A 12,719-nucleotide genomic window follows, 5' to 3' on the forward strand; every position below is an offset into this window, starting at 1 on the left:
AAAACCAGAGAAAAAATTACTAGTTTATTAATAAACTAGACAAATAAAAACATCAATGTTACTAATGCACAAAGATTTGTTATTTCTTATCCACACACACACACACACACTCAATTCAGTCAGGAAAATAGCTTTACTGTAAAATGGTGATTTTAGTTAGGCTGGAGAGTAAGGTCCAGATCCTGTTCTCATTTAAGTGAGTAGAATCTTGCCACTGTCTCCAATAGCAACAAGAATTGGCTCTTAATCAGTCTAATGATCCTTTCTCAGATTATTATAACACAATAGTCTAACTCTAGGACATAGAATGTCGGCCATACTTACATGATAGGGGACTCTATCCTGTGAAGCAATGACCTTGAAAAAAGATTTGGGGGTCACGGTGGATAATAGACTGAACAGAAGCTTCCAGAGCGATACTTGGCCAAAAGCACTAATGCAATCCTTGGATGCATAAAAAGGGGAATCTCAAGTAGGAGTGCAACAGTTATGTCACTCTGTATGTGGCACTGGTGCAACCACTTCTCAATACTGTGTCCAGTTCTGGGGTCCACAATTCAAGAAGGATGTTGATAAATTGGAAAGGGTTCAGAGAAGAGCCACAATAGTGATAAAAAGGATTAGAAAACATGTTTTATGGTGATAAACTCAAGAAGCTCAATCCATTTATTTTAACAAAGAGAAGGTTAATGGATGACTGGATTACAATCTACCAGGGGAACAAGTTTAATAATGGGCAATTCCTCTCTTTTTCTTTGGTTCAGTTTCAGCCAGCTGTTGTTCATCCATGAGCTGATCTTGTCCAAAGACTGGGACATCTTTGTGGTAGTGGTGTGGTCATATGTGATGAAGGATAAATAGAGCTGTGTACCACCTGCATATTTCTGGGACTTGAATCCATGTTGTCCGACCAGTTCACCTACTGGTTGTATGTAGATATTGAAAAGGACTGAAGAGAGAATTGATCCTTGTGCAAATCTTCAAGTGAGGAGTCTACTGGTGGAGATGCTGTTTCCCATAGTTATTTTTGCCTTCCTCCAGGAAGGACTCAAACCATTTTCCTGTGTTACCCTGGACTCCCACAGTCTCTCTCAGGCAAGACAGCACTATCTCATGGTCAACAGTGTCAAATGTTGCAGAGGTCCAGGAGGATGAGAACAGATTTCTATCCTCTATCAACTGACAGGAGATCATCCATCTGTGCCACTAAAACAGTTTCAGTTCCATGTTCTGGCTTGAATCCAAACTGTGCTGGGTCTAAAATGTTAGTTTCAGTTAGATGAGCTTGAAGTTGGTGTTTTCCTAGCTTCTCTGTGAACTTGGTCAGAACACACTATATTGCTCTAGTGTGACTTGGAATATTATATCACATTCTATGTCAAGTACTTCATTACTTAATGAACTGACAAGATGGAGGGAATTCAGAAAAGAGGAACAAAAAGGATTAGGGGCCTAGAGGGACTGACTGGTGTGAGAAGATAAAATAATTAAATATAATAGCTTGGTTAAGTGACAAATGTGGGGGATGTATGATACTGTCTACAGCTATTTGAAAGCATAAACACTGAGGAGGAAGAGGAGCGACTTAGCATAATGAAAGGGGGGTATGTAGGAATAAGGGGATGAAATTTAGAAAGGGGGGGAAATTAAGCTTCTCAGGAAGAACCTCTTGACAATGGTATACTTGCCTAGATCATTTCATAAGAGAAGCAATGAAGCTTCATCATTTGGCAGATGGAAAAAAATAGACTGGCCCAACCAGTGGTTAAAGTACAGTAGAAAACAATCCTGCACAGGCAGGAAGATGGGCTAACAAGACTTCATCTTTTAACTAGGGCTGTTAAGGGATTAAAAAACAAATCATGATTAATCATGCTTATAAACAATAATGGAATACCATTTAAATATTTTGGATGTTTTCTAAATTTTCAAATTGATTTCATTTACAACACAGAATACAAAATGTACAATACTCTATTTTTATTACAAATATTTTCACTGTAAAACAAAATAGTATTTCATTTCCCCCATTATAAGTACTGTAGTGCAATCTCTATCATGAAAATCACACTTACAAAATGTAGAATTATGTAAAAGAAACACCTGGACTCAAAAACAAAACAATGTAAAATGTAAGAGCCTACAAGTCCACTCAGTCCTATTTCTTGCTCAGACAAAGTTTATATTTGCAAGAGATAATGCTGCCTGCTTCTTGTTTACAATGTCACTTGAAAGTGAGAACAGGGGTTCACATGGCATTGTTGTAGCTGGAGTCGCAAGATATTTATGTGCTAAATGCGCTAAAGATTCATGTCCCTTCATGCTTCAACCATTCCAGAGGACATGCGTCCATGCTGATAACTGGTTCTGCTCGATAACTACCTAAAGCAGTGCGGACCGATGCATGTTCATTTTCATCATTTCAGTCAGATGCCAGCAGAAGAAGATTGATTTTCTTTTTTGGTGGTTCGAGTTCTGTAGTTTCTGCATTGGAGTGTTGCTCTTTTAAGACTTTTGAACGCATGCTCCACACCTCGTCCCTCTCAGATTTTGGAAGGCACTTCAGATTCTTAAACCTTGGGTCAACTGCTGCATCTATCTTTAGAAATCTCACGTTGGTACCTTCTTTGCGTTTTGTCAAATCTTCAGTGAAAGTGTACTTAAAATGAACAACATGTGCTGGGTCATCATCCAAGACTGCTATAACATGAAATATATGGCAGAATGTGGATAGAACAGAGCAGAGGACATACAATTCTCCCCCACGGAGTTCAGTCACAAATTTATTTAACGCATTCTTTTTTTAACGAGTGTCATCAGCATGGAAGCATGTCCTCTGGAATGATGGCTGAAGCATGAAGGGGCCTACGAATGTTTAGCATATCTGGCACATAAATACCTTGCAATGCCAGCTACAAAAGTGCCATGCAAATGCCTGTTCTCACTTTCTGGTGACATTGTAAATAAGTGGGCAGCATTATCTCTCGTAAATGTAAACAAACTTGTTTGTGTTAGCAATTGGCTGAACAAGAAGTAGGACTGAGTGGACTTGTAAGCTCTAAAGTTTTACATTGTTTTGTTTGAGTGCAATTATGTACTAAAAATCTACATTTGTAAATTGCAATTTCACAATCAAGACATTTCACTACAGTACTTGTAATGGGGGAACTAAATACTATCTTCTGTTTATCATTTTTACAGTGCAAATATTTGTAATTGAAAATAAGTGAACACTGTACACTTTGTTATAACTGAAATCAATATATTTGAAAATGTAGAAAAGCATCCAAAATATTTAATTTCAAATGGTATTCTATTGTTTAACAGTGCAATTAATTTGAGTTAATTATGTGAGGTAACTGCAATTAATTGACAGCCCTGTCATGAATAGTATTACCTCTACAGAAGCAGGACACAAAGAAGGACACAGGAAAAGTCAAAACTTGACTTAGTAGTTAAACATTTTAATTTGAAAGGACTCTATAATACTTTGTTTATAATTAATTAAAAAGATGGGCAAATAAAAGTGAAAGCACTGCTGTTTTACCAAGGTTACCTATTATATTAACAAAATCAAAATCAACTGAAATATATTTTTGCCTTAATTGTTGGAATCCTGTCACTTTATATCAATTTAAATTAAATAACAAGCTTTTATCAATATGCTGCCTCAGAAGTATCGCAAATCTCATAGAAATTGGCATGATTTGTATTCTATAATAAAACTCCTCCATCCTTTAGGTTAGAAATGTAATAGTTTTTTTTTATTCAACTGTATAAGGCTCTGCTCCTGTTCCCATTCAAGTGCATGGTAAAACTCCACCAATATCATTGGGGCAGGTTCAGAAGATAACACCCTAATAGCTGATGTGAATGAGGGATAGATAAAACGCTGTGAAAACCAAGAATTGGCCAAACTTCATACTGCAATCAAATCTTTCAAGGCAAGTGCCCTTCTTTTTTGGCTCAAAACTCTTTATCAGATGCAATTAGTAAAGAATAATTTTCTTCTAAAGCTGAAAATAACTTAATTAAAACAGTAACAGGGTGCACTCACCTCTTGTGAGTGCCCCCTTGGCCGAGTGCATACCTGCGCGTGCGCACACACACTCTCTCTCTCTCTCTCTCATTGGCCCTTCTTTGGGGGCAATGTCTTCACTCTTTTGGGGCTTCCAGGCTACAGCTCTCCAGCTGGGTTACTATAGTTCAGTTCCCCCTCTGGTGTGCCTTGCTGTCCAGGCCACTTCCCGCAGTGTTCTGTAGATAGCAGCTATCTGCTGTGTCCCTTTATCGAAGTCACGCTGTTGCTCTAATCCCCTGAGCCACTTCCCCGCCACCTTGTACTGTCTTCACCCTTAACTCCAGGCCAGATGGAGTCTCCAGCAACCAACTCAGGTCTCCTTCTTGCTCTCCCTGGCTTCTGGCAGCACTACCTTATCCAAGATCCTGTAGCTCTGTCAACCATCCACACACCTTCAGCTCCAGCAAGGAACTAAACTCCCTATGGCCCTGCAGCTCTTCTTGTACTAGACTGCTGGACCCTGATTGGCTGTATCCCACACAGCCACTCTAGGCAGCTTGGAAGACCTCTCCACTGCTTTTTTTGGGAGCAGGGTGTGGCAGGGCCATGAGGCCTCAGCAGGGGGCCTCAGAGAGTCTGGTATACCCCATCACATACCTCCCCCCACAGAAAAGATTGGGTTCGGGGCATCTCTCCGAAAGCTGTGTCTACTCCTGTTCAGGAGGAGAAATCTGCATTTCCCGATGGGAGCCTGAATGAGGCCCAATTGTGAAGGGATAAAGTTGCAACGTCAGATACCATTGTGTAATCTGGGGATATGTCTTTCATGGGTTGCATCCACTTCAAAGGAGCGTGATCTGGGAGGAATTGGAATGGGGCTCCCAATAGGTAGTAACGCAGCATCACCACTGCCCAGCAGATAGCCAAGCACTCTCGCTCTATGGTGGAGTACTTACTGGCCCGCCGCAGAACCTTTTTACTCAGAAAGAGGATTGGGACAGTACAGCCCCCAAGACTACAGTGGACACATCTGTGTGCACATTAAATGGTGAGGCAAAGTTGGGGCATCGGAGCACTGGCTGGTAGGGGTATTAGAGGAGCCCGCCCTGAACCCTTTGGTGCAACCTACTGACAGCCTGGATAGGACACACAGAAATTAGTGGCCTCCTTATATATCCCCTGCCAGAAGAACCGAGCCAATAAGCAGGCTAATGTTTTTCTCCAGCCAATACCAGGAGTTGGTAGCAGGCCTGCCTTGTTTTTGGGTCAAGGTCGACTTGATAGAGTCATGTCATTCTTTAGTTCAAAATGAGGAAATTGGGCAGCTTAGGCCTCCTGGGTAACCATCCCGTCAATCACCACTATCTGGGCATACGACTGTGTAAATGTCCTCTTCCTTTTGCCCACGTATGAAATCATAGGTCTGGGTTAAATGGGCTAAGTCTATGTCTGGAGGACAAACCTCCTGGAGAGGTTCTCCTGGCTCAGAAGGCGCTTCTCCCCCTTCAGACTGGGTATTGTCCATCTGCTGAGATGGTTCCCCAGGTTCTGTCTCCCCAGCCAGATGGGTCTGTAACCAGGCCCTCCCTTCTTCTCAGCATTGCCTTCGGGACTTCCCAATCCTCTGGGTTTGGGCAGACCCCTCCAAAAAGTCAGATTTCAGTACTGGATATATCTGATCCAGTTTTTGGGGTATCTGTTGCCTCTGGATCATCATGCAGCCCAAGCTTGGCCAATGGTATCCCCCGCCCAGAGTTCAACTGGTTTGAGGATGGTGAGCTAGTTAGTTGCTGCAACAATGCCTGCTGGAATTGCTGGTGCTGCTGGAGCTGAAGCATCTCCAGGAGTACAGCCTGCTGTTGAGCAGCCCACTGTGTCTCGTGTTGCACTTCAACTATTGCCCTCTGGGTTTCAGCAATGCTCTGCTGCTGTTGGGTCAGCAGCCTTACTAACTCCTCCATTGTCCTCTTGTTTCAGGGGTTGGTCCTGAATCCCCACTTCTGGTCCCAGTGTAACTGGGTGCACTCACGTCTTGTGAGTGTTCCCTTGTCCGAGCACCTGCACACTCTCACACGAGCTCTCTCTCTGATTGGCCCTCTTTTGGAGATAATGTCTTCACCCTCTTTGGGCTTCCGGACTACAGCTCTGCAGCTGGGTCACTGTATAGTTCAGTTCCCCCCTCTGGGGTGGCTCACTGTCCAGGCCACTTCCCCCAGTGGCTAAAGAGGTGGGGGGGACACCTGGTCCCACCTACTACTCATCTACTACTGTAGATAGCAGCTATCTCCTGTGTCCCTTCATCTAAGCCACGCTGCTGCTCTAATTCCCTGGGCCACTTCCCCGCTACCCTGTGCTGGCTTCACCCTTAACTCAGGCCTCTTCCAGATGGAGATCCCGCAACCAGCTCAGGGCTCCTTCTCGTTCTCCCTAGCTTCTGGCAGCACTACCTTATCCAAGGTCCTGTAGCTCTGTCAGCCATTCATCCACACACCATCCACCATCAGCAAGGAACTGAACTCCCTATGGTCCTGCAGCTCTTCTTATACTAGGCTGTTGGGCCCTGAGTGGCTGTATCCCCCCCACAGCCACTCTAGGCAGCTTGGAGGACCCTCCCCACTGCCCTTTTTTGGGGCAGGGTGTGGCAGGGCCACGAGGCATCTGGGAGGGGACCTCAGAGAGTCTGGTATACCCCATTGCAAACAGGAAGACAGTTTTATCTTTAAACTACTTTTTCTGTTTTGCAAGAGGGGGTATTCTTGGAAACTTTTCCAGCCACTGCTTCCTGCTGCAGTTTTAAGGAAAGAGTACATACATTTTCCCCACTCTTTTTTTCTGTATGATCTATTTTAACAAGTATTAATATTTAACAACAAATTATTGATCTAGGATGTGTTATTTGCCTATATCAGTTTATCATCTAGCCTTGAGGAAGGTATTGATTCACATGGTTTATTAGATGTCATCTAGAGGAGTTGGGATTTGTTCTTCTGGACTAAGTACCTTGATCAGTTTCAGCCGCACAGGATCACAAAGTGCAGTAACATCCAGCAACAATAGCTGGTGCTTTCCAATATCTTTCTTATTGACTGGATCTCTTACAAAACAAGAGAGCCTGAGATCTCTTGGGCTACGTCTATATCAGACTTGTTTGGACTTTTAAGTTCTCTGTATGGTCATTCTGCAAAATTCACAATTTCTCCTCATGCTGTAGTCCTGCTTAGCCACCTCACTGACATTCAGGCTTACTCCTAACATTTTGTGAACCTCTGTCTTTCCTCGTGCATACTTGTTATCCTATGGGACTGCAAAGCGATGGCTGTAGGTAATCAGTCTTTCCCCTCACATTTTATAGAAACCATGGTGCTGATGTAGCACCCCTGATAAATATAGGTGCTGGAACTAGGGGTGCTGCATCCCTTGGATTGACATGGATTCCATTATATACAGGGTTTACAGTTTGGTTCAATGGCTGTCAGCACTCCCACTATACAAATTGTTCCACCACCCCTGCTCATAAATAAATAGGCCTACCATGTCCTGTGAACTTTTATGCAGTTTGTAATTGTATCAGCTTTAATTTCTATGACACTGATGTGAATGAGACTATATGCCTGACTAAATGCTATGTAATTCACAGAGTTTAAGGCCAGAAGGAACCATTAGATCAGCGGTGTCCAATAGAAATTTGATGCTAGCCACACTGCTAGCCACACTTGTGGTTTTGAATTTTTTCTTATTAGCCACATTATAAAAAAGCCACATGCTTTAGCCACAGTTCAGTACCCTATTAGCCACATGTGGCTAGTGGCGAACGTATTGGACACCACTGCATTAGATCATGGCCCTTAATTTTCACCTAATTTACTCTGATTTGTCCCAATACCAGTGTTTGACTAAAGGATGACTTGTTTGGCTAGGGCATAACTTCCAGAAAGGCATTCAATCTTGAAATGAAAACATCAGGGAATGAAGCACTGCCCTTCGTGGTTTGTTCCAATGGTTAATCACCCTCACAATTAGATTTTTGGGCTTTGTTTCCACTTTGAGTTTGTCTGGATTCAGCTTCCAGCCTGGGTCCTTCATATGTCTTTATCCACTAAATTAGAGAGCCTGTAGTATTAGTGGTTACTATTTTCTCACTATGAAGTCACCTCTCAATATTTTTTTCTTTTAAATAAACTGAACAGATTGATCTACATATTGCAGATTTATTTTTCTCACTGCAAAGCATTTTCTTCAGCCTTCAAAATATTTTGTGGCTTTTCCCTGCACCCGCTCTAATTTTTTAACATCCTTTAAAAAAATGTCTGCAGAACTATATGCAGTATTCTAGTATCTGTCTTACTAATGCCATATACAAAAGCAAAATCACTTCCCTACTGTTATGTACTATTCCCCTGTTTATATATCTAAGGGTCACATTTGCTCTTTTTGCCACAGCGTCAAACTGGGAGCTCATATTCAGGTGCATATTCAGTATGACCTCTGTCAAGGTTCCTTCCCTACTCTGAACTCTAGGGTACAGATGTGGGGACCTGCATGAAAGACCCCCTAAGCTTATTCTTACCAGCTTAGGTTAAAAACTTCCTCAAGGTACAAACTTTGCCTTGTCCTTGAACCCTATGCTGCCACCACCAAGCGTGTTAAACAAAGAACAGGGAAAGCGCCCACTTGGAGACATCTTCCCCCAAAATATCTCCCCAAGCCCTACACCCCCTTTCCTGGGGAAGGCTTGATAAAAATCCTCACCAATTTCTACAGGTGAACACAGACGCAAGCCCTTGGATCTTAAGAACAATGAAAAAACAATCAGGTTCTTAAAAGAAGAATTTTAATTAAAGAAAAAGTAAAAGAATCACCTCTGTAAAATCAGGACGGTAAATACCCTACAGGGTAATCAGATTCAAAACACAGAAAATCCCTCTAGGCAAAACCTCAAGTTACAAAAAGACACAAAAACAGGAATATACATTCCATTCAGCACAGCCTATTTTACCAGCCATTAAACAAAAGGAAATCTAACGCATTTCTTGCTAAATTACTGACTAACTTTTTATAGGAGTTCTGAGCTGCATTCCTGATCTGTTCCCGGCAAAAGCATCACGTAGACAGACCATTTGTCCTCCCCCCCCGCCCCCGCATTCAGCTTTGAAAGTATCTTGTCTCCTAATTGGTCATTTTGGTCAGGTGTCAGCGAGGTTATCTTAGCTTCTTAACCCTTTACAGGTGAAAGGGTTTTGCCTCTGGCCAGGAGGGATTTTATAGCACTGTATACAGAAAGGTGGTAATCCTTCCCTTTATATTTATGACAACTTCTAGATCCTTTTCAGAGACGTTGGTTTCCACGATATATTCCCCCATTCTGTAGTTATGGCCTGCATTCCTTGTTCCTAGATGTATGACTTTGCATTTGGCTGTATTCAAATGTATTTTCTTTGAATAGACCCAGCTTACCAAGTTATCCAGATCACTCTGTATGACTGCCCTCTCCTGATCATTATTTATAATTTTAGAGTCATCTGCAAATTTTATCAGCAGTGATTTTATGTAACATCCAGATCAATGAGGAAATTGTTTAATAGCAGGAAGCCTAATCCTGGTAGAACTGCCCTGGGAACATGATGCTGACCACTACTTTTCAGATCTGCCAGTCTGAGTAAGATTTGTAGAAACTGGCCCTTATGATTTTATAAATATGGTAGATTAAATCTATCTGGATTTCAGTAAAGCATTTGATGCAGTTCCACATGGGAAATTATTAGTTAAATTGGAGAAGATGGGCATTAATATGACAATGGAAAGCTGGGTAAGGAACTGGTTAAGGGGAGACTATAGTGGGTCATGCTGAAGAGTGAACTGTCAGGCTGGAGGAAGGTTACTAGTGGAGTTCAAGGGTCAGTCTTGGGACTAACATTTATTTAACATTTTCATTCATGACTTTGGCACAAAAAGTGAGAATTTATTAATAAAATTTGCAGATGACAAAGGTGGGAGGTATTGCCAATACAGAGAAGGACCAGAATATCATAGAAGAAGATCTGATGAACTTAAAAACCTGAATAATAGAAATGGAATAAAATTTAATAGTGCAAAGTCATGCACTTAGGGACTAACAACAAGAATTTTTGTTATAAGCTAGGGACATATCTGTTGGAAGGACAGAGGAGGAGTAAGACATGGGTGTATTGGTTGATTACAGGATGACCATGAATCACCAATGTGATGCAGCCATGAAAAAGGCCACTACAATCATAGGCAGCATCGGGTGATGTGTTTCCAGTAGAGATATTGAAGTGTTGTTACCATTATACAAGGCACTGGTGAGACATCATCTGGAATACTGTGTGCAATTCTGGCCTCCCATGTTGAAGAAAGATGAATTCAAACTGGAACAGGTGCAGAGAAAGACTACCGGGATGCTCAGAGGAATGGAAAGCCTGCTTTACTAGACGAGATTTAAGGAACTTTGTTTAGTTAGCCTAACAAAATGGAGGGTGAGGGCAGATATGATTGCTCTCTATAAATACATCAGAGGGATAAACACCAGGGAGGGAGAGGAATTATTTAACTTAAAGGCCAATGCTGGCACAAGAACACATGGATATAAACTGGCCATCGATAAATGTAGGATTGAAATTAGATGAAGGTTTCTAACCATCAGAGGAGTGAAGTTCTGGAACAGCCTTCCAAGGGAAATAGTGGGGGGCAAAAAAATGAACTTGTTTTAAGATTGAGCTTGATATGTTTATGGAGGGGATGGTATGATGAGAGTGCCTCCAATGGTATATGCCCCATCCACAACTGCTATTAGCAAATATATCCAATGGCCAGAGATGGAAAACTAGAGAGGGATAGCTCTGAGTTACTTCAGCAAATTCTTTCCCAGGTGTCTGACTGGTGGGTCTTGCCCACGTGCTCAGGGTCTAACTGATCGACATATTTGGGGTCAGGAAGGAATTTTCCTCCTGGTCAGATTGGCAGAGATCTTAGGGGTTTTTTGCCTTCCTCTGCAGCATGGGGCACATGTCATTTGCTGGTTTGAACTAGAGTAAATGGTAGATTCTTTGTAACTTGAAGTCTTTAAATTAAGATTTGAGGACTTCAGTAACTTTGCCTGAGGTTATGGGTCTGCTACAGGAGGGGTGGATGAGGTTCTGTGACATGCAATGTACATTATGATTATGATGGTCCCTTCTGGCCTCAAAGTCTATGATTTAAAAAAAAAAGTCATACATGTTGTCAAGAACAGGAAAAGCAGACTGGCTATTTATGGTTAGTGCTGTAGCAGGGAGTCTGACTTTAGGGCTAGAGACGTGGCTGACAGTTAAAAGGAAGAAATGATAACACATCCTGAAAGAGTTTCTCAATCTGATGTTATCAAGATCATCATCAAATTTAATCACATTAGCTGATGCAGTTACATTTTCACAGCCTGACAACATTTTTGTGTCTGCTCAATATGAAATGCTACTTTCTATACCCAAAATGATCAGCTTTTGAAATTTTCTGGTGTGATGTTTGAAAAGCCAGGCTTTCAGGTTTAGTATGGAACAGGTTTATAGCTGACAGAGTGAACAGCGATAATGACTGCTTGTACAAACAGGTTGTAAATTTCATCTTGTCAAATCTTCCAGTTTGACAGATGTGTGTTCACTGCTGTAAAATTTTTCATAGAGATTTCATTTTTTTAACTTGAAAAAATAGTGTGTTGCCATTTGGGATTTTGCTATTTGACTAAGTTCTTTGTTTGGGTTTATTTTTGTAATTTACAGTAACTTTTCTTTTCAGTTGGATGCTTTTCCCACAAATGATTTCTTTCCATATAAGCAAATATTTGAGGTCCAATGTAATGAGAGAGTTCTTGTCAGGGCCAGATTCTGAATAAAATCCTGTTCCTTCTGCTGCCTGACTGAGACTTTTAAAATGCAATAAAATTAATAATAGATGACAAATAATGAATAACGAGTAGTGAATGTTCTTGTTCACATATAGATTCCTTGTTAGCATGTTTGTTTGCAGAACAGCCATTCCTCAAACACTTTCTACCATTCACAGTGAGGGGTTTTCATTCAGACCAATATTTGGGAAAGGACTGTTCCTCACAGAAATATGAAAATAAAGAATCAATGTGTGAAACAGAATTAATTTCTCTCATCTTTAAATTTTTTCAGTCATCCACTCCCAGAGCAGGAGCACTACCAAGTGACTACTGAGTTATGACCAATAATAAAAAATTCAAAGAACAAGATTCTGCAACCTTACTCCTGTTGAGTAGGCATCTAATTCCTCAAGCAGACCATTTGTTTTCAGTTAGCCTACCTCACTATGAGTAAGGGTATTAGAATTTGGCCCAAAGTGAGCAGTTTGCAAACAAAGTCAAGTGTACAAAGTACTTGTAGCAAAATTCTGATGGTTTTATTCATGATGAGTAGAACTTCACTCCATGATTAGTCCTGTTAAAATCAGTGGTTCTTTTCATGAATTGAGGTGCTAAACATGAGTAAAGGTGGTACAATCTGATTCTTGGTGAGTACTTATGAATAAAAAAATACTTTCAGAGAAAATCAGGATCAGTCTGAAAACCGGAAAAAAGGGCTAACATTTGGCTAATTCATTTATGACAAACAGTTCCACCAGATCAAATGCTGATTAATGTCACCAGAACAAATGTGTATGTCTGAAGAGTAGCTTTTCAGTA

Source organism: Natator depressus, chromosome 1 (genome assembly GCF_965152275.1).
Source record: "Natator depressus isolate rNatDep1 chromosome 1, rNatDep2.hap1, whole genome shotgun sequence".
Lineage (NCBI taxonomy): Eukaryota > Metazoa > Chordata > Testudines > Cheloniidae > Natator > Natator depressus.